Below are 23,143 nucleotides of genomic sequence, written 5' to 3' on the forward strand. Positions count from 1 at the left end.
GCTCTCAACAAACGCCTTTCTGATTATTGTAAAGAGACACCACAACCAAGGCAACTTATAAGAGAAAGATTATTAGGGACTGGCTTATAGTTTCAGAGGGTGAGTTCATGACCATTGTGGCAAGGAGGTTCATGACCATCAGGCAGGCAGGCATGGTACTAGAGCAGTAGCCGAGAGCTTACAACTGATCTACAACCATGAGACAAAGAGAGCTACCTGGGAAAGGCCTGAGCTTTTGAAACCTCAAAGCCCACTCTCAGTGACATACTTCCTCTAACAAGGCCACACCCCCTAATCCTTCTCAAACAGCTCTACCTACTGGGGACCAAGCAAATATATTGAGTCTATAGGGGCAATTCTCATTCAAACCACCACAACAAAGTTCTAGTGCCTCTTTCAGCAACTCTCTCCTCTGTGTTGTTCTGTCTGGCAAACTCTAACTACTTGGGTCTTTCCAGACTCTTCAGTTCAAAGAATCTACTTGAATCTACCAGGGTGTTCATTCCCAGTGATGTGTCCTAGAAAGTCTTTCAAGCTGGGCAACCACAGGGTCCACTTCATGTTGTTATCTTTCAAAGATCAGTGTATATTTTTGTAGATGACCAAAACCTTGCAGATGGTTTACCAGAAGCCAAATACCTATTGTTATTGCCATATGCATATTTTCAATGAGTACACCAACAAGAAGTCAGCCCAAGACTCTAAATTGCCACTGACTAAAAAACTCATCTATCAAACTAACTGCCTCTTAAGTAATAAAAACAAAAACTTGCACTTAAATATATGTTGCTAGCAGTCCCATGTACATTGGGTTCCCATGAATTAGGGACAATATGCTGTGTAGTTACAATAAATATATACAGTGCTGGAAGCAGGCTGCCTGCCTGTGAACAAATCCAAGCTCTACAGCTGGCTGGCTTTATGACCTTAAACAAATCACCTAACCCCTTGTACATTCATTTTCTTGGCTCTAGCACAGAAATAGTAATAGTACCCATCTCAGAGGATTATTGGGAAGGTTAAATGAGTTAATATACATGGAAAGTGTGGGACGGTGCATAGCTCACATTAAGCAGCATGTGTTAGATAATATAATGGACTTGAATTGATCTGCTCTCTTAGCTTTCAATTTCTCTTTACTTTAAATTACCCTCTAGGGTATACCCCTTTTAGAAAATACTATCTAAAGTCAAACTCTTATCTGATTATTTATCTACTGTAAAACCTTTGAGAGCTCCAGTGTTCCCCTCCACCCTAAATCTAGCACTTCTTTCCAAATTCCTCTCGCCTCTCCTCTAACGCCACTACATCGATTGTCTGCTCTGGGAATACAGGCTCATTTATCAAACCACAAATATGGCCTCTTCTGCCCTTTATTCACACACCATCCCAGTCTCAATTCTGTTCTTAACCTCTCCCTCCACACACTTAAAAACCTCTCCATCCTTAAAAGTCCAGCTGAAACAGCATCCCTTCATAAAGACTACCCTGAATACACTATGGGTATCAATCTCTATGTCCTCTCTATATTATCCCCAACATCAGCTGTCACTTCCTTTCTTTTCTTTTTTTGATACTTGCTATCCCAAGCCTACATACCTTGAAGGCACTTGGTAAACATTGTTGCAACTCACAAACAAATGAACTTGACTCACAGGACTAATGGAGGCATCTAAGGCAAAGGAATATACGGTAAGCTCTTTCTTTGGGGTAGTTCCTCCTAAAAGCTAAGCTCTTACCATGCAAATAGTAGGAAAAACTGAGTTCCAAATAGCTGATTACCCCTGGCAGCCTCAAGGGTACAGGAGCACCAAAGACTAAGAAACCCAGTTGTCAGTTGCTAGGCTCTTGAACCTGTCTAATTAACTCAAGCTTGCTGAGTCAACTGTGCCAAAAAGACACAGAACATCCCACCAAATATAGACGCAGCCACTATCCTCCCCTGGAAATAGAAGCAAGGAGACAGCCAAGACTTAGGATGTAAAGGAAGAGTGACAGGATGTCAACCGGTTGAAACCAGTTCCCAGCCCTGACAACCCCACAGCAAGCTAGAGAGAAGCCAGACATTAAGAATTACCCCTACTTTCTCCTGCCCTGAGGTGGGAAATAGGGGCAAAGTAAAGGTAGGACACCACCACCTCTCGGCATGAGGTCTTCAGTGCATCTGCTGTACTGACTCAGGTAACATCTAGCAAGCCAGGGAGATGTAAAATGCAGTGTCTCCACCAACCCTCCTCCCCTGCCTCTGCCCCTTAAAGGTAAAATAGCTTACCCTCTGGGTGAATAATCTGGCCAAGTTTTATTTTTAAGCAAACAAGAATATAAGATAATATCTATGTTGATGGGGACAAGGTTTATCTCAAAATACCCCCAAACACCCCACTATCCCACTATCCCTTCCAGCCACTACGGGTCTTCATCATGCAGTCTTCCATCAGCTCAGGTCCTTTCCTGGCTCTGTTCATTCAGCAAGCATTACAGCTCCAAACTTCTACATCAGAAACCCAATAGAAGATGCACACAGGGTTGCTGCCCAAATGCAGATGATAATGGGCCACATCTAATCCTTCTAATTTCTTAAATAGTTCCACTCCCTGGTGACTAAACATTCAAATATATGAGCCTATGGGGATCATTCTTGTTCAAACTAGCACATACATCCAGTTTGCCTTGCCAAATCTGCAAGAATCAACTGTGTGGCACTCAGCAACACTGTGGGCTCCATGAGGGTAGGCATGAGCCTTAGTTATTGTCTTGGCCTGCCATAACCTATTCGGGCTGCCATGGCAAAATATCATAGGCTGGAAGCTTAGAAAGAGCAGCTAGTTTCTTACAGTTCTGGAGACTGGGATGACCATGATGCATGCAGTGTCTACAGAGGGCCCTCCTCTAGTATACAGTCAGTGCTTCTCACTCTCTCCTCATGTGGTGGAAGGGGCAGGCAGCTCTCTGGGGCTTCTTTATAAGGCCCCACTCCCATTCATGAGTGCTCTGCCATCATAACCTAGTTACTTCTCGAAGACACCACCTCCTTGCATACCACCAGACTGGAGTTTAAGTACCAACACACATAAATTTGGGAAATACATAAACATTCCTTCCGATGTGCATCCCAAGATCCTGGCATGGCGAACATGATGCCCACCCTCTGCTGCATGAGGTAGCATACCCATCCCCTGCTTGCCGCTTTGCTGGGACACTATTGTCTACTCCATCGCTCAGCACCTTGTAGGCTCTCCCGTCTGCAAACCCTCTCCAAGTGTTTTTCTTTCACCTTCTAAAAATGTCACTAATTGTACTTCTCTTTTTATTCTGGCTGCTAGGAGCTGACTCTAAGTCCACTGCGTAACTGTGAAGCCATTTACGGCATGCAGTGTACCGGCTTTGTTTAATCCTAACTGCGTTGTATTATTTCCCCTTCACACTGGTCACCCTCTTGGGTCTTCTAAAACTATTGTTTGATATGTGTAGACATGCAAAACTATATACACAGCTCTGGTATATGAAAAAATTTAATATACCCATTTGTAAAGCCAAATTCAGATTTATGATTGAGCCTTATATCTTTGAGTTGTAGGAAGGAGATAAATTTGCTATTCGAAGTTATTTAAGATTCTCAAAACAATTTCTTTTAGGTTATCTGTCTTTTGGAGGCAAAATATTGGGTTAGCTTAAGGCTATCTCTTCTCTCTTCTACTAACCAAGTGATATTTTTACTTAAGGAGGGGTTTCATTGCCTAATGACATTACAAAAAAATGCTCTTGGGTTCCAGGGGTCTCCAGGACAACATGGCTGCCCTGGCCTGGGCCCAGGCAGTTTGGTTCATGCCTCAGCTTGGCACAAGCTGCTAAGGAAATGTCCCCAGATGTGAGATCCCCACAACATTCACTCAGCATATTCATGGGAAAGTCTGTGATGCAATACTTTGAGTGTTACAAGCTCAGAAAGCCTTAGTTCCTGAGTGGAGGCTTACCCTCCCTCCCGAGGGAACTCTGATTGATGGCCAGAGCAAGGTTTTTGACACCACAAGCATCGTTTACTCTGGCCCAGTCAGTGTGAGAACCAGAGACTGAAGAATAATGCCGTTAAAAAGACTTGGTAAAAAGCCAGGTGATTTTTCCAGCTTGCAACCCCCACATTGCACTTTGTGCAAGGCTTGAATTCATGGAAATTTCCAAGCCAGAAATACCTTGGAGTCAACATCTTTGAAATGTTGACATGCAACTCTTCGTTGGTGTACTCACAGTCCTGCATAGCTAAGTGAGGAATGCCCTGACCTGAGCTAGTGAAGTTACTAAGGAAAGAATCCCACTCTCATCCACAGCTACCTTTCCACATCATTCCTGTATTAGAACCAAGTCATCATCTCAATCAATCATGGTTCCCATGCATGCCAGGGCTAATATGAAGAACCTACTGTGTGCCTGGTGCTGTGCAGAGGTCATCTGTACTCCCGTAAGAAGCCCACAGGAGAGTATTATGTGATATACTCTAAGTCTGCAGAAAATACTCTAAAAGCCATGGATCTGTGTGCATGTGTGCATGCATGCATGCAGTGTATGTGTGTATGTATCTGTACACACACATGCTTTTTTGTCTCACACACACACACACACACACACACACACACACACACACGTGTATGGACACTTTAAGTTGATATCATGTGGTGGCCTCAATCTTCACCACCTTATTTTTTCAAACAGGGTCTCTCAGTGCATCCGGGGCTCACTGGTTGAGCTTGGATATCTGGCCAGAAGCTCTAGGAATCCTCATGTCTCTCCTGCAGCACTGGGATCACAGCTACATGCCACATACCAGCTTTATACATGGAAGCTGAGGATTCTAACTCAGATCCTCAGGCTTGAGGACTCTGCCACTGAGTCATCTCCTCCTCACCTTCTGAAAGCCCATATTCTCCCACGTGGCTGCCCCCAAGATATTTCATTTCTCTCTTTTTAATAAATTCAGTGTAAATAAAGACCAAAAATAAATCTTTGGGGGGGGGGGGTGGCAATGAATAAAAATGGTTCAAGGATGGCTTTTTATACAATTTTGTCAAAATTAGTTTCACAGCTTCTTACATTGATGCTGTGAGCCAAACATGGCCTTCTCTTCTCACTGGTCCTGTCCTCCAACCCCATCTGTGTCCCGTGTCCTTGTAAAACAGAGAGAACGTCAGATGTAAATTCTGGAAAGTGTTCTTGTTGAAGATGCCTGATTTCTTTTTTCAGTCACCCAGCTCCACAACACTCTCTCGATGAAGCCAATATTCCCATCTCAGCGAATTTTGATTTCCAGCAGTTTTTTTTAATCATTTCTAATTCAGACATCTTTAATAAGTTTTCAGAACCCTTTGCAACAATAAGATTTGTACAGCAGGTTCTCCGTGGATGCGGTTTTCACTTGTCGTCTAGTTATAGATGCCTTCCTTCCAGTTATTCTCTTACACACCTGTGACGCGTTTTCCTGTTGCCAAGTACTCCACAAGACAATCTATCAAAAGCATTGGGGAGGCTCTTCTGTGGGCCTGATGAGAAATAAAATACTATTCTTAAGAAAACAAAGCCAGACACAAGTACCCTGGCATACTTCTCACAGTTCAGAACAGAATCGTTCATGCCCACTACGTCTGGAAATAATCAAGAGAAAAGCTAATGGACAATCTCTTACCCGATCCTCATGAGACAATCTCTGAAATCGTCAACTGTGGCTCTCTTTTAATGCCCATTTCGGCTGTAAACATCAAACCAAGCTCATCTGGACAGCTTCAAGCTTGGCTGCTTTTCCATGAAACTGCCAGGCCATACCCAGTTGAGGTGCCAAACTTGGGCTTCTCAGAATGTTTGCAACCTTTTCCGGGTTGCAGTGGCACACAACAAGAAAAATGCCAAAGTGGTCCTAAGACAAAGTGAGGAGGAGGAGGCGGGAGGTAACCCTCCTGGGCCCCAAAGAAAAGGTTTTTTGTTTCTTCCTTTGAAAAGAGAGATGATTTGGGTGCCAATTTTAAAAAAAAAAGTTTCTTAAATGGCACTTTGGATCAGGCACAGGGCCAAAGATCTCTGATAAAAATCTAAATTTTACTTAGAATCTGCCTTGATCCAGTTGAGGAGTGGGTTTCCTGAATGGCACCTCTCCAGGGTTGAGAGAGGCAGAAGAGCAGATCTAGCTCAGGGGGGTTGGGATGTCCAGGGTACAGTGTGTGCCCACTGTATTATAGTCTCCAGCATGACTAGTAATATTGGGCAGTGGATGCCCACTCCAGCAGACAAAGAATGGCATGAAGAGGAATGGGCTTTAAGGGCTGACAACCTCCAAGCCACACCCCCTCACAGATAAAACCACTAAGTCCCTCAAGTGGCCATTGTGTTACATAGGTGAGTGCTGGACATAAATAGACCCTCCAGCAATGGCGGCCACTGTGATTCATCGGTCATCTCTTTGGTCATCCACCATTAAGGCATACACTTTTGCCTCCATTTCTGTGAATTTAGAGGAGCAACGATATTGTCTAGGGTCACATGGCAGAGAGCTGGGAGGGAGGCCAGGGCTCCCACACTGATCTTTACATTTGCAGTCTGCAACTTAGCAGCCAGTGTTAGGGTATTCTTCAAATGCCACCCCTGATAGACTGGACTTGTCTTGGCAACCTGCAACCTGCTGCCTCATCCATCCAGTTGCAATAAAAAGGAGAAGATAAAGATAAATATGAAAACCAAAAGAAAAGTCTAGATTATACTGGGAGTCCTCAAAATGCCACAGGTCTTATCAGTCAAGGGAGAGTATGTATTGAGCCATAACTAGTCCTAAGTAGAGACAGCTAGGTATCATACCTACGAAGCAAGTGGATATAACCAGCTTCCAGAGTAGGGCATTACCTTGAGCCAGAGCCAGGACAGCTAGGATCTTGCAATAACATATATGTATAGATAGATAGGTAGATAGATAGATAGATAGATAGATAGATAGATACATAGATAGATACATAGATAGATACATAGATACATAGATACATAGATACATAGATACATAGATACATAGATACATAGATAGATGATAGGTATATGGATGGATAGATAGATAAACAGAGAGATAGATAAAGAGAGAGAGATGATAGAAGGAAGGTGTCAACAGGGTTGGTATGTGAGAGGTGCTTTGGTACTTGTTTCTAACATGAAAATGGAGAATGACAAGTGGGAGTACCATTGAGAGAGGACAGTCAAATGAGAACCTGGTCCCCAGAGAAGGTGATCCTATTTTCTGAGGACCTCAGTATCAGGTTCCTGTTGACTACATGCCTTCTGTTTATGACACTGGCCTGTGGCTGTGGCACCAGAGAAACAAAGATAAGCTCAAGATTGTGGAAAGGCAGGGCTTTTGATACACTCAAGATGACAGGAAGGCAGGCTTCTTACCACCTATAAGGTGTCTCGGTTGCAGCAGAGGGGCTGCAAGAGCCAGCTCACTGGTGTGCACCATGCATGGGAAATCTGCTCTTGTCTCCGTCCCCCACCGCAGCCCCTTCATCCATACCCTGTCCTAAGGATACTTATAGCTACCGAAACCACCAGCACCTGCTTCAAAAGACTACCAGTTGGATTCGGGGACCATTTCCCACTGACTGTCAGGAGATCAGGGCACATGATGGCTTCAGCTACAGGAAGAAATTCCATCAGAGTAAATATAACTCCTTAAGCCTGTATCTAGGGTACCCTCACTCTAACTCCTGGACTGCATGCCCCTAGCTTCAAGTTAGGAAGAAGAGCAGCAGCCAAGACAGCCACTGAACTACCCAATCCAGCCTGGTCTCCATTTGTTGACTTTTCAGTAGAACAAGCCATGCCAATAGACTGCAGTGGTCCAACCCCAGTTCATCAGACTTATCTATTGCTTCTAGGTTTCCAGTATCTCTCCTAAACCAGCAGGGCTGTCCCCATAGGAGGCTGAACTCGACCTCCTCCATACACATACACGCTGCACACACACACTATTAACCAGCTGTACCTCCCCCCCAAAGCATGCTCAGTGCTGCTCCGCACCATGCCTGAAGTGAGCGAGACCTCCCAGGCCCTGGGTAGGAGTGGGGAGGCTTGGTTAATGAGCATTTTCAAAGGCTTCTGCAGAGTAAAGGCCAGGGAACCGCTCGTTATCCCAGCATCCCCGTCAGCAGGCTGGAAAGCTCAGACCGGAGAGCGGAAAAAGCTTCCTGCCTGCTCCTTGTGGCACCTGACTTCCCCACAGCGACCCTGGACTAAGGGCTCAGACCCAAGTGGATCCCACAGCAACTACTGTCCTATCACACAGCAGTGCCCTCTCCAAGGAATGCCATCTCCAGGAGCCTTCCTGTGTTGTATGTTGTTTCAACACACTCCACCTAGAATCCACCATGTCCCCTTATGCCACCACATCGACTTCAGGACACAGCCACTCACCAAAGGCACAGCGTCAGCCTATTCGCTCTTATCCAACTTTCAAAGTCTTTCTTGTCCCTTCTGTCCACTCGACCCTGGTGCCTTGTCCATCACTTCTCTTAGCCCCTTTTCTTTTTTTTTTTTTAAGACAGGGTCTATGCATATCAGGCTGGCCCTGACTTACTATGCAGCTGAGGATGGCCCTGAACTTCTTTCTGATCCTCCTGCCTCTGCCTCCCAACTACTAAGACTATAGGTATTTACCATCACACCAGTTTATGTCATGCTGGGGATGGAACCAGGGTCTCTTGCAGGCTAGTCAAGCACTGTGTCCACTGATCTACATTCCCAGCCCACAAGTTCATTTTGTTAGCCTCATTCTACCTTGGTCTTGCAGCTATTCTCAAAGTGGCATTTCCAGCATGCCTACCTGTGCCAGGCTAACCTCACACACTGGTGATGACAGGCAAGCAAAACATACCTTTGCCATATACTTAATGCTTCAGCATTCCCTGAAGTTTCTAGCTAAAGTTGTACATCAGTGGAAATTTCATCCTCCTTTGGTATCTTTCTCATCCTGCCCCTAGGCTCTTACCTGTTTCCTCTGGAAGCACTTGCTCAATAAGCCACTTGTATATCAACCTTTACCTCGGAGTCTGCTTGTAGAGACCATTTCTGAACATGGATTCCCTACCTCCTTCTTTAGCCATTCTGACTAGTTCTGCTCTGCTCCTCCGAGCTTAAGCAATGGACACCTCACAGTCACATCTTGTGCAGGCATTTTGCCTCTTGTCTTCACAAGGAGACTGTGTCCTTTGAACACAGCAATGGTATTTTAAGTTCCCTATAACCTACGGCACAAGATGAGATGCAAATCTTGACCTCGAGACTTACTGACTGGAACTTGAAGTCACACAGACCTATTTGTCACTTATGCATGAGGCAGCAACGTGGAACAAAGAGCTCCAGAAAGGTCAAGTTAAGGTGTCCGTCCAAGGCACATCTTCCGGGAGTCAGGGAACCCAGAACAATACTCCTTTACAATGGCTCGACATTTTTTTTAAAAGAATGTGTGCATATTGCATCGCGCTATTGACTTCACCCATCTCTTGTGAAATGGAGGAAGTGGGTAGTTGTTGACAGTCTTCAACAGGTGAGTATCTGGGGTCTAAAAAAAAAAACCCTGAGAACCTCATCCAAGCCCACACCCATCAAGTGACACAACCCAGGCTGGATAAGGACTGGAAGTAAGGCAGCTAAGGACAGTCACTGAGACAAAGAGTCATTCCCATGTCAAGAAGCACTTGCTGTCACCCAGAGAAGACCTCAGATGAGTCAGTTCTCTCATTTTCAGCACCTGCTGGTGAGACATCCAAGGCTGTGGCTTTGGGAGAAGAGAATCAGCCATGGCACAGATCCAGAGCTGTGAAGTTGAGATGGGGACAGGTTACCCGGCCTTGTCATCATGATGAAGGACCAGGAGCTACTGGAGAAAATCTAAACAAAGGTAGACTAAGGTAGATTGATTTAATGCCTATCAATTCCAGACACTTCAACATAGTCCTATAAAGGAGGAACTATTAGCCCCGTTTTACAGATGAACAAACTCCAAGGGTCAGGGATGAGTTTAAGATGACAATCTAGAAGTCCCTAAATATACATTATGGAGCTCCTGCTGTATGCCAGACACTGCCCTGAGTGGTATATACACTTACTGATTTTAGCAGCATCCGTTTGCAATCTACGGAGGTGGTGTGGTCTCCATCAGGAGATGTGGAAACCGAGCCTTGTTAGCAATATCTTACAACCAATCATCTTGTAGATAACAAGAGCTAGAAAAGGGAATTAATGATCAGGTCCAACCCCCTGGATAGATAGGGGAAGAGATGAGTTGCAGACAGATGCTGGCACAAGATGGGCACTGACGGGGGCACGGTGATCGAGGTAGAAGCACTCGCAAATGACAGGGGAGGAACTAACAGCTCCCTCCTGGATGCTTTCAAGGGAATGAAAAGGCCTTTTCACTTTGACTCATCTCAGAGGCAGCTTCAGCAACAACTGCAGCGTCTCTTTTCAAGATGATGCTGAGCATCCCAGAGGGCTATAGGAAGAGGAATTAAACAGCCAAATCTCCCGGTCTGAGAGACCCCAAGGCCTTCTCTGACGACTTCAGGAATAGGGACCATGAACACATCAGAAAGCTGTGGTGATGATAACATCTTCTAATGTAATGGGAGTTTCCAACGCTTTCTCAATATTTCTTTCCCAAGCTAGTATATCGCCTCAGGGAAGAAAGTCACAGAAGACTTGGAGGAGAAAAAGTTCTTAGTATTTGAGTTCTCAAAGCCCAGGAAGAGGTGATGTCAGGTCTGTGTGTGGACCACAGACACAGGAGGCAATAAGAACACTGCTCAGAGTTCCCGAAGACTGAGAAAGGGAGAGGTCAGAGTGAGGCCGGGAGCTGCCGTGGGGTCCTGAGACGGGGTGCCCTGTGCCTAACTCACCAACCTGGAGTGTACAAAGCCCCCCAACAGGTACAGGAGATCAGAGAGCACTGGCAGCTCTTGCCCTTTCCCAGGCAGAGCCCTAGGGAGACAAGATTTCAAAGAAGAAATAATGCGACAGTGTATCCAGAGAGATACTAAATTTTTATTCTTCAGTCTTAAAAGTTGAGATGTGTTTCGCAAAACATAAAATTCATCATTTTAAAGAACGCAGTTCAGTGGTCTTCGCTGTATTTAGAGTATGCAACCATGACCGCTATCTAATTCCAGAACATTTCCATTCCTTCCCCACCAAGAAACCCTGCCCCAGTGCATGGGTAGACACTCCCAGTGCATGGGTAGACACTCCCAGTGCATGGGTAGACACTCTCAGTGCATGGGTAGACACCCCCAGTGCATGGGTAGACACTCCCAGTGCATGGGTAGACACTCCCAGTGCATGGGTAGACACTCCCAGTGCATGGGTAGACACTCCCAGTGCATGGGTAGACACTCCCAGTGCATGGGTAGACACTCCCAGTGCATGGGTAGACACTCCCAGTGCATGGGTAGACACTCCCAGTGCATGGGTAGACACTCCCAGTGCATGGGTAGACACTCCCAGTGCATGGGTAGACACTCCCAGTGCATGGGTAGACACTCCCATGTACATGGGTAGACACTCCCATGTACATGGGTAGACACTCTCAGTGCATGGGTAGACACTCCCAGTGCATGGGTAGACACTCCCAGTGCATGGGTAGACACCCCCAGTGCATGGGTAGACACCCCCAGTGCATGGGTAGACACCCCCAGTGCATGGGTAGACACTCCCAGTGCATGGGTAGACACTCCCATGTACATGGGTAGACACTCCCAGTGCATGAGTAGACACTCCCAGTGCATGGGTAGACACTCCCAGTGCATGGGTAGACACTTCCAGTGCATGGGTAGACACTCCCATGTACATGGGTAGACACTCCCAGTGCATGGGTAGACACTCCCATGTACATGGGTAGACACTCCCATGTACATGGGTAGACACTCCCAGTGCATGGGTAGACACTCCCAGTGCATGGGTAGACACTCCCAGTGCATGAGTAGATACTCCCAGTGCATGGGTAGACACTCCCAGTGCATGGGTAGACACTCCCAGTGCATGGGTAGACACTCCCATGTACATGGGTAGACACTCCCATGTACATGGGTAGACACTCTCAGTGCATGGGTAGACACTCCCAGTGCATGGGTAAACACTCCCAGTGCATGGGTAGACACTCCCAGTGCATGGGTAGACACTCCCAGTGCATGGGTAGACACCCCCAGTGCATGGGTAGACACCCCCAGTGCATGGGTAGACACTCCCAGTGCATGGGTAGACACTCCCATGTACATGGGTAGACACTCCCAGTGCATGAGTAGACACTCCCAGTGCATGGGTAGACACTCCCAGTGCATGGGTAGACACTCCCAGTGCATGGGTAGACACTCCCAGTGCATGGGTAGACACTCCCATGTACATGGGTAGACACTCCCAGTGCATGGGTAGACACTCCCATGTACATGGGTAGACACTCCCATGTACATGGGTAGACACTCCCAGTGCATGGGTAGACACTCCCAGTGCATGGGTAGACACTCCCAGTGCATGGGTAGACACTCCCAGTGCATGGGTAGACACTCCCAGTGCATGAGTAGATACTCCCATGTACATGGGTAGACACCCCCAGTGCATGGGTAGACACTCCCATGTACATGGGTAGACACTCCCATGTACATGGGTAGACACTCCCAGTGCATGGGTTGGATTCTTCTCTGGACCTCTGGAGGTCACAAATTTGTCTCTAAAAATATACATTTTCTAGGTGTTCCATAAAAGCAGAATCATTCAATATATGCCTTTATGGCTGGTTTCTTTCACTTACCTAAAGGTTTCAAGATCCATACACATATATCCTTACCTCATTCCTTTTTACAGCTGAGTAATAGTCCCTTATATGGATATAGAAAATTTCATTTATCTAGTCATCAGCTAATAGATATTGCATTGTTTTACTTTGAGGCTATCAAAAACTATGCTAGTGCAAATACACATATACAACTTTTGTGTGGGTATATATTTTCCTTCTCCTTGTATATACCTAGGAGTGGAATTGCCGGGTAGTCCCATGTTTAACTTTATAAGGAATTGACAGGACTCTTCCATGAAAGGCTAGACTAGAGAGATGATATGGACAATCCTAAGGGGAGTAACTATGACCCAGTGACCAGGGAAACATCACAAACACTATGAACCCTCTGTTCCAGATGACAGACGAATCAGAAGACAGAGGGAAAGTCAAAAGTACTCAGCAAGCTGAAAGACCAGTTAGCAGGTGTAGCTGGTCGGCAGATTCCAAGGTATAACAGCCATTCCCTGTGTTTAGATTTCACGGAAGAAAGGTTTCAACCCCAGTAAAATTAAGTTTCTCTTTCTAGCGGAATGGAAATCTATTCTAGAAATTGAATTGATAAGATTACATTTCATACACACCTAAATTTGTGAGTAGACCTGGAAACTCACAGCAAACGTCACCGTGAGAAAACAGCACACAGGAGACCAGAGAAGCAAAAGGGAAATTTTAAAACTACCCACAAGCCAGGTCTCTTGGGTATTCATTCAAAACGGAAGAGTACAGGGAGGCAGGCAAAGATTAGAGCTGGAAAGAAGTCTAGTGAAAGCTGAAGTCCACACCCCTTTAAATGGCGGCTTAGGCCCACGGTGGTCTGCTTCTGGATTTCTCCCATCACCCTCCATTCCATTCCATGGGACTGCCTGCTGCTCCCCATACCCATGAGGTGTGTTCAGATCTCCATGCCTTTGCCTACACTGTTCTTTGGGCTTTCTTCCCTCACATACACAAAACATCCTACATGGAGACCAAGTGCAGATATCATTTCCTTCAGTGAGTTGTTTCCTTACCCATCCCATAGCTTTGTTGCCTTGGGGTTGTACACTTGGTATTGTACAATGGGCAGACACTCCCAGTGCATGCGTAGACACTCCCAGTGTTAATACATCCCTATCTTTTGCTACAACTCCGGCTTTAGGGCACCATCTAATTTGATTATTTCTCATGAACAGAGTTCATGCTCCCCAAATATCTGTGGAGTGAATTACCCAGGTCAAGCATCTATTATACAAATAGAGAGCTGAGGTCAGGAGAAGTAGAGATGTATTCAGGATCCCGCCGCTGTGGGCAGCTAAGCTAGTGCTCAAACCTAGCACATTCAGGACACTTTCAAGCAAGAGTCAGAAGCTGCAACTGAGTAAACAATCTAAGTGTCACTTAAAAGTCCTACTGGTCCCACACTGCTTCCTGAGTTTCTGACAAGAGGAAGGAAGTGTCACAAGGGAGAAGCATCTCTGCCATATGCATTAGACTGGTATTTGAAGGAAAGACATATGGAGGAAATGTTACAAGGACATCATGTAGTGAGCGGGGTATACTTCTGCAGGAGGGCAGTTTATAGATGCCTGCTTTATATTGATATGAAATGATAATTCATTATGAATAAATCAAATCTAATACACAGCTCTGTCTGTCATGACCAAGTTCCTCCTCTCCCTCACCAACATTCCTCCTGTGAAATAAAACATTCACACTGAACACATTCCAAAACAGCAAGATTTTCTTAGAAATCTCCATGGACGGATAAGCCTTCTTGTTCCTTGGTTCACTGGATTATGAGCCCATAAGAAATCTTTCTAATATCTCCAGTAAATCCCTCCTGCAACCTTGTGAAATCTCATGAGCTTCAGAGCAGATGAGATTTCATGGCATACATTCTAAAATGTCACTTTCTGTGATGTAACAGAAACCATTGCTATGCTCACTGCTGTCATTTCCAGCAAAACAAAGCAAAATGTGGAGACTCGAACAGTATATGCTTCCAAGGACCTGTCTAAACCTCCAGAAATAGTACCTGTCCCGAGGAACAAGAAAGAGGAGGGGATACAACCAGACTGCCCCAAACCAGAGAAAGGCCACTGCCAGTCTTGTCCTCTCGACAGTATGGAGAGCTGTGGCATTCTCTGCTCTGCATTGATGGCCAGAGCTCACTGTTCTGAAGGCCTTCTCAGATCCTCCCTATTCTCCTGCCTCCATCCTTCTGGCTCCCTTCCATTCTGGAGACAACCAGACTGTTCACTTTATGACAGTGAGAACCCTTCACCAGCAAATCTCTCCCTTCCATTGCACAGCAACTGCGAACATCTCCTCTACCACCCTCTTTTCTGCTCACCATGACTAGGCAGCCATAAAATAACCCGCAGAGGAACTGAATCGACCTCTCTGTCACACATTCCCATGATCCCCAGAGGCAACAATTCCAGAGATGGCATCTATCAGGGTAAACACTCAACTCCCCCGGGGAGTTGGGCAATCATTACATCTGCATATCAAATGTCATTCAGTCATTCGGGGCTCACCTATATAACTTTGTAGAAAAGCCAAAGCCCTTTTATTAGCCTTTGGTTGAACTGAGATTTCCCAAAGAGGAAAGAGGAGGCGTTCTTCTGGTACTACACAGGCAATCCTGTCCATGAATTACCACCATCAACCGAGTAACTAGGATCGCAGGGGTGCCTAGCAACACCCTCCATCCCAAAACAGAAACAAAAATGGGGAAACAGGGACAGCAGAGGCAAGGAGCCCAACATTGAGCTGACGGAGGAGCCAGCTCTGCTCCTCAGGTAGGCTGAGAGGAATGAGATTTATTTATCTGCCTCCATTTATTTATACAAAGATGGGGATAAGCTACAATCTGGACATCAAAAAATGCCTCAGGTCTGCATGTGGTGGTATACACACATAGACCCAGAATTTGGGACATGTAAACAGGAGGGTGAGTTCAATAGTAGGCTCAGCTCTACAGCAAGGCCAGCCTGGGCTACATCTAACCCCGTCTCTGACAAAAACAAAAGAAAGGAAATGAAGGAGGGAAGAAGGAAGGCGTGAGACATCCCCCCCACCCCCACCCCACCCCGAAGTGCCCCTCTGAAGACTCCTGTACTTAGCAGCCATAAGCTTGTATTCATTCCTCGGGGTCTGCCCCCATAAGAGAAGCGCCGGCATCATCTACAGGAAGAAAGCTGACAGCCAGGCTTTCCAGACATGCCCCAGACCAGTTATGCACAGCTGAGCTGTTGGGGTTAATCCAAGAACAAGAGTGAAAACTCCCTCCCAGCAGTGGGTGGGTGAGGACACAGCAGGTGGACGGGAGGAGGGGACCGCTTCAATGGAACCCATCACATGTGCTGCTAAAAAAAAAAAAAAAAAAAAAAAAAAAAAAAAAAACAGGACCAGGAAGCCTGAGAGAGGGCAGCTCCAATTATTGGTAAAATAATCAGAAATAAACAGTCGCTTGCCCAAGTACAACGTCTCCATACCCTCTAGCTGAGCCTCTTTGCTGCCCTGATTATATTTAGAACCAATTTGAGCAACCAGGTTATTTTGTCCATTGGAGCCAAACAATGCTTTTAAGCTCTCCTACCAGAGCTTAGGAGGGATGAGGAGGAAGGGACACAAGTGTGGAGAGGCTAACCACCCCCCCATGGCAATCCCAGGCAGAGGAAACTCCCAGGATGAGGCAGGAGCCACCATGGTAGGAGCACACACAATGGGTGAGCCTGGAGTTGCCCCCCACTCCCACTTGGCCTATTGCTCAGAGGACTTTCAACAAGGCTGAGGCACTCACTGGGCCCAAATGCCTTTCAGTGAAGACTTGGGTCTCTTTCACCAGCAAGGCCTGGTGGCCACCTGCATAGAGGTAACAGCATGCTTGTCTTCTAGGAACGGCAGGGTTCTGGACTGAAACCAACCTGATAAGGGACTAAATTAAACCAGGATTCTCCCATGCACCTTGCTGTTCCAAATGCCGGGCATAAGACCGTAGATCAAACTAGAAGGTGGTTATGTGTACAGCCAAATGGAGGACATTGATGCTACTTTATTGATCTCACAGTCAACTTACAAACACACACCTGAAGGCAAGGGTGAGGGAATAAAACATTTGGAGGAAACCTTGCTTTTCTTCTCCTGTGTCCTCATCCTTTCAAAAAGTTCCAAGAAAATTAACTCTCTTCCCAGGATCTCCAAGTCACCCAGGACCTTCCAGATACATTCGCATATAAGAGAACATGTCAGCAACTGAGCCAAGACCACTCACAGATTTTTCACTCAGTCTGTGGCCACTTGGCACTGAGCACCCCGGTGGCCCTGGAAACACAAATGCAAGCAGAACTTACCCAGACCTGCTTTGGGGCAGCTCACAGGCCAGAAGATTGTCTGGGGAAGCAATGACCTTGGCCTCAGCAGCAGTCAGCTCAGACTTCTCAGGAGAAGTGCCCCTAAGCTCCCACTACTGTATGGCTTATATAATGAGAGCCCACTGCAGGTGGCCAAGGACTGCCTACCAGCACAGGTGCCTCGCTTCGTTCAATAGCCGTGTTCCTGAGAAGTATGGTGTGGGAGGGATTATTAAATGAGAAAAGTGAGATGCAAAAAAACAAACCTATATGGTGATGTCATTGTTTCTAAAGCTTTGTTTTTGAGACAAACACTTGCCATACTGCCCAGGCCGGTCTAAGACCATTGGATCCAGCCTTCCCAGCTTCCCAGGCAGCTGGAGCTATATAGATACAGTATGTGCTACAGTACCTGGCTTGATGGCCTCAGCTTTACAAAACAATGGCAAAAATAATGCTGCCCATCTCAACATTTTAAGTAATATTATGACAGAAAGAGGCAAACAGCACCTATCAGGTTGGGCACTCAGGGCAGAGGTTCCTCTATGGTATCGGTAAGAATGTAAAAGAAATGCATTGCCAAAAGAGAAAGGGAGAAATGAAACACTTAAGACAACTTGGCATATGTTGTATGAAAGCCTAGATGATAATTTGAAAATGAATTATTTTGCAAAAATGGGTTTAATCCTTGATGCTCTGCCTCCCAGGCTCAGAGGCACCTGACCTCTGCCTCTGGTGGCTCCACACTTGGCAAGGCCTCCTGGAGCTGAGGTTGTCCTGTGTCCCACCCGACCCATGGTCAGGACAAATCTCTCTTATCCGAGAGTCCTGCAGCCACTTTTCCCAGTTCTGCCTTCACATCTTGCTTCCTCTGTGTCTGGCTGGCGACTCTTGACTCAGCCTTCCTCTTCCCAGAATTCTCCTCTCTGCTTATCCCGCCTATACTCACAATACTTCCTGCCTGGCTACTGGCCAATCAGCGCTGTATTTATCAACCAGATCAGAGCAGCACACATTCACAGCCTACAGAAAGACATCTCCAGCAGCCTCCTGACTACTTAGCATCTACAGCCATGCAGTTACTAGTTTGTGATCAACCACTGCCAACACTGAAGAGAGGCTGAAGAGAGATGGCTTAGGGGTTAAGAGTGCACACTGCTCTCGCAGAAGACCCGAGTTTGGTTCCCAGCACCTCTACCAGGAGGTTCACAACTGCCTAGAATTCCAGCTCTATGGGACTGGACACCTCCTTCTGGCTTCCATGGGCACCCCCACACACGTGCACACACAGACACATATAGATACCCATAGTTAAAAAGCCAGTCTTGGGAATCTGTGGTGGATATGTTGAATTAAATTATATTGTAAGATAAAATTTAAAAAAATAGTAAGTCTTTTTTAAAAAAAATGTAAATGAACCCTGGACCCTTGGGAGGCCCTGGCCCAAGTGCTTACACGCTATCTCAAGGAACCCTTCCCAGCACCCTGTGGAGTAGGACCCATTACTTTCTCACAAAAATTAAGAACTCACCCAGGATCACCTAGCATTTAGTACTAGGCAAGTCTGAGATCGCCTAGCACTTAGTACTAGGCATGGCTGGGATTTGAACCCAAATAACCATCTCAAGGCCTCATCCAGTTGAACCCCATTGTTGGACTCTCTTGGGGACCGTTCTATTGATTTCGTGACATGTCACTTCCTCTATGTGTTCCCCGCTTCAGCCCATCTCTGCTGCTTGTGGATCAAGCCACCAGCAGCTCTGTCTGAGCTCAGGCCTTCCTCAGACTCTTCTCCTGACTGGACAGAGCCAAAGCTCCCGCAGCTGTGGCTGGGATCCTGAACCTTGTCTGGTAGAGCCTGTTTGGATGGCTTTTCCCAAGGCTGTGACAAAATGTCTGCAAATAGCAACTTGATACAAGTCATTAAGAGTTTATTTCGGCTCGTAGTTTGAGGGTGAAGTCTGTCCTAATGGGGAAGGTGTGGGGACCAGAGGGGCCCTCAGCTGTGATGACAGGAACACAAGACACCTGGACATATTGTGTCCACACTCAGGAATTGGGAAGGGACGGATGGTAGTAGTACTCACCTAGCTCTCTCTATATGTATTCAGTCTGGGACCCAGGACCCCAGTGGAAGGAGTGGTGCTTATCTACGTTAAGGGTGGGTCTTCCTGCCTCGGTTAACCCTTTTCGGAAACATTCATAGACACACCCAGAGGTAGTTTCCATGGTGATTCTGAACCCCTGTTGACAATAAAGACCTACTATCCTAGAGCTATTCACCAGGCTTTGCTTGACCTGTCTTGTTTTCTGTCTGAGTTTCTTCATAAGCAGAGTTCTAATTTTCTGTCCTCTTCTTTTACCCTTTCCCACGGTGGAACTTGGCCTCTCAAATGCCATACCCAAACCTTCACTCCCCACCAGAACTTTCTTGGCTCCTTATGGCCCTCCTGTGCGCTTCCTCCTTCCCCTCCATGTCCATTTGCTCTGGGGGTGAGATCTGGCAAATCATCCCCCAGGCAGTATCCATACTTGACATTCAGTATCTCTAAAAGGACAGAGTGATTTGTAGTAAGGTCAGATAGAGGCAACAACCCTATGCATGAAGACTTGAGGCTATTTTGTCTCAAGGAACACATCATGGAAGATAGCAATTTTGATAAGGTGGACTCCCCAGTGCCACCTTTGAAACAACCTTGTTTCTGATTGCTTTATCACTGGAATCACCTCTTCACCAACACCCTCTGAGCTCCTCCCTGCCACGCCCCGACCTGCCCCCGATTTTCTCTGTCATCATTTGTCAACACCTAACAGATTGTAGAGCCCATTTCTTACTTGTTTATGTCCTCTCTCTATGACTAGATTAGGCCTCACACTTGGAACACACATAATACACATTCATTTTATTCACACAACAAATGTCCACAAGCAAAATGACAATAAACTCTGGCTTTACAAAGAAGGATTTACTCTGTATTTACTCAGCTTCCAGTTTGATGCAGAGATATAGATTAAAACACGCAAATAAAGTCAGATTCCAATTTGTGTCTCCTAGGGAGCTAGCAAGCAGCTAGGGAAGTTCACGGGCATTTAGGAGCTCAGAGACGTGGCAACCTTCCCAACAGGTATTGGAAAAATTTCCTCTTAAACAACTCAGTGTGGTAATACAGGTCATACCAATTAAGTGTTCATTCTAACAGTCCTAGTATTTCTTCAAATTCCTGATATGCACATGAGAATGGCCCTTCTTTCTACAAGCTTCCATCACGTCTCTTCTTCAGTGGTATACACAATCATTGACACTCATTCTATGGAGAGGTGGAGTCCACCATTGGAATCTAGTTGTTCATCTGAGATCACTTGGCCAATCAACTATACTGACAACTACTTACTTATGCCTCTTTCAGGACTCATTGCCCTAATGCCCCATCCAAAGGACCTATACTTGGTTTACCTGTCCCATATCGCTTCCCACGCTATTCTTACCCATCACTACACTCATGCTAAACCACTTGTGGGTCCCCAACACACCGTACGATCCCCCTCAAGAACATGTCTGCATAGTGTCTCCATTATCTAGAATGGCCCCCTTCACCTTTTATGTAGGTGAACTTCACATCATCTTTCAGACTCCAGAGTAGAAATGAGTTCATTTAGAAACTCAAGCCTCGGTGTTGGGCTCTCAGATCACCCTTCACTAGGTTGCAGCAGTTTGTATCCCCTCTCTACTGTGTCTTCATACCCTCTGTCTATTTATCCCACTAGACAAGGCCACCTGAGGGCCGGCCCTGGGCAGCTACAAGTAAATGCTTGTGAGATATATAAATGAAGACCCCACACACAATCCCCCAAGGAGATGACATCCCATAGTCCCTTCGGGTGAGTGCAGGAAGCCAGTGGCTCCTCTGAAGCCAAGTAATTGACCAGCCTATCAATCCCTGATGTGTGTAGCTGGAGACGATGTGCATCGGATAGAGCAAACAGTGGCACAGACAATATTCGGTATTGTCCAAAAGCCAGTACAGCCTTCCTGAAGCTCCAAACACAGGCACTCAGGGTGAATGCAGCTCCTTTGCCTGCCTTCCTCAGGGCTGAGCAGGTTTTAGTTTTGTCTGGCATCAACCCATTTGCTCTTCTCCTTCAGTCTGCACTGAGCCCCACCCCCCTTCCAATAAGAGAGGATGCCTGGTTTGATAGGGTTCATCAGAGTCCTGCTTTGAGACAGCGCGGAGAGACAGCGGCTGCGTCTCCCAGGAGCTTACAGTCAGTTGAGAGCGGTTCGCTCTTCAGTCATAACCACCGCCTCCACCCACAAGCCAAGAGAGCAATTTAGCTGACATCCACACACTGCACTGCACTTCTCTCCTGGTTCTTTCCTCTTCACACCTTAAGATAATATAGATGCTAACAAGTGCCAGAGGAGGCGGTAAAGGGAGAGCCCAATGCATTAATTATTCAAATTTATTCTTGTTTAACTTCAGAAATAATAATGAGGAATTCAATATTTCTAGAAAGACTGCCTAGGTAGGAGACCTTAACATTTCTTTGACGGAGCTGGAAAATACAATCTTCATCTCTATTTGATCTTGTAATTATTTAACTTCATAATTTTTAACCTACTGATACGTAGAATTGAAGTCAGAAAAGGATGTTGTTAAGGCCAGTGGGAGTGTCCACCCTCCCCAATCCATGTTCACCCCTATTTGTTTAGACATCAGAATCTTGCACTGTTCTATGTCCTTATTAAAAACACAAAGAATTTGTGCAATCAAAAGGGCCCGGGGCCTCTGCCACCCCAGACTCCTTCTCCATCTTTCTTGCTGATCTCTAAGAATAACAGCATTAAGATGTGAAAATTTAAATAGTACAGCCACCAATACGGTCGAGGTATGGAAATGTCGCCTGGCATGATTCTCTGCTATCATTTTACCAGTGAGCACTGGAGTTCCAGTCAACCCTGAAGCTCTGTCTGCTCCAGGTGTGGGTGCCTGGACTCACGCTCACACCCCACTCTTCGTTTTCTATTCACGACACTATCTAGGGATGGCTAAGACTGTGTCGTCTCATTCACCCTGCACACTCAGAAGTAGTCCAGGGCCCAGTAAATGGTGGGAGGCCTTATAAACACTCCTCCAATGGTGATTGTGTAGATTGTAAATGAGAAAAGGAAGAGTGTGGGGAAATTTCTGATCACTTCAAGTTCCTACTCATTGATCCTGGCTCTACAGAGACAGAACCCTGGTCCGCATGGAAATGCCTCCACTAGGGAACTGTTCTGGAGTTGCTCTGACACACTGAGTGTGATGGTTTGGATGTGAAATGCTTCCTGCTGCCGCCTGTATTTGAACACTTGGTCCCAGCTGCTGATGCTGCTGTGAGAGGCTGTGGATCTTCTATGCAGTAAGGCCTCCCTAGAGGAAGTAGCTCACTATTATGCAAGCCTCGATGCTGACAGATGAGCCAGGCTCCCACCCTCTTTCTGTAGGGACGTAAGTAGCTGCACCTACACCCGCTGCCATGGCCTCCCTAGCACTGTGCCTTCACCATAACCACGCCCTTCCTAACACATTAGACCAGATCCCCTCAAACCATAGTCAGCCTCTCTTCCCTTAAGTCTTTTCTAGCCAGATGTTTGGTAATACCAATGCCAAAAGTTTCTCCTGCACCGGGTTAAGGGTAATGCAAACACACGAGCAATAGGAGCAAAACCAGACCACCAAGGAACCATTCCGTGTCAAAACATGCCAGTCCTAAGACGGCTAGCGCCCATGAGTCCTCGTGAGGTTCCATTAGAGGACAAGGAGCCACCAGACATGCCTAGACCGCGTCACTCCGGGTTGCAAAGGTAGGGAAGAAAGGAGAGGGGGCAGAAAACGGGGAGAAGAAGAGCGCTCACAAGCCCCAAAGAGCAGGAATCTCTTCTGCTGTTCCTCCTTGTGTCAGGATTCTCTGTTCTCAA

General features: G+C 46.3%; 1 protein-coding gene across 1 annotated transcript in view; it reads right to left on the minus strand.

The window, feature by feature from the left end:
• Cacna1e (calcium voltage-gated channel subunit alpha1 E) overlaps positions 1-23,143 on the minus strand; it is a 466,977-nt gene that overhangs the window by 407,362 nt on the left and 36,472 nt on the right. The gene's annotated exons all lie outside the window — the stretch shown is intronic.

Source organism: Peromyscus maniculatus, chromosome 11 (genome assembly GCF_049852395.1).
Source record: "Peromyscus maniculatus bairdii isolate BWxNUB_F1_BW_parent chromosome 11, HU_Pman_BW_mat_3.1, whole genome shotgun sequence".
Lineage (NCBI taxonomy): Eukaryota > Metazoa > Chordata > Mammalia > Rodentia > Cricetidae > Peromyscus > Peromyscus maniculatus.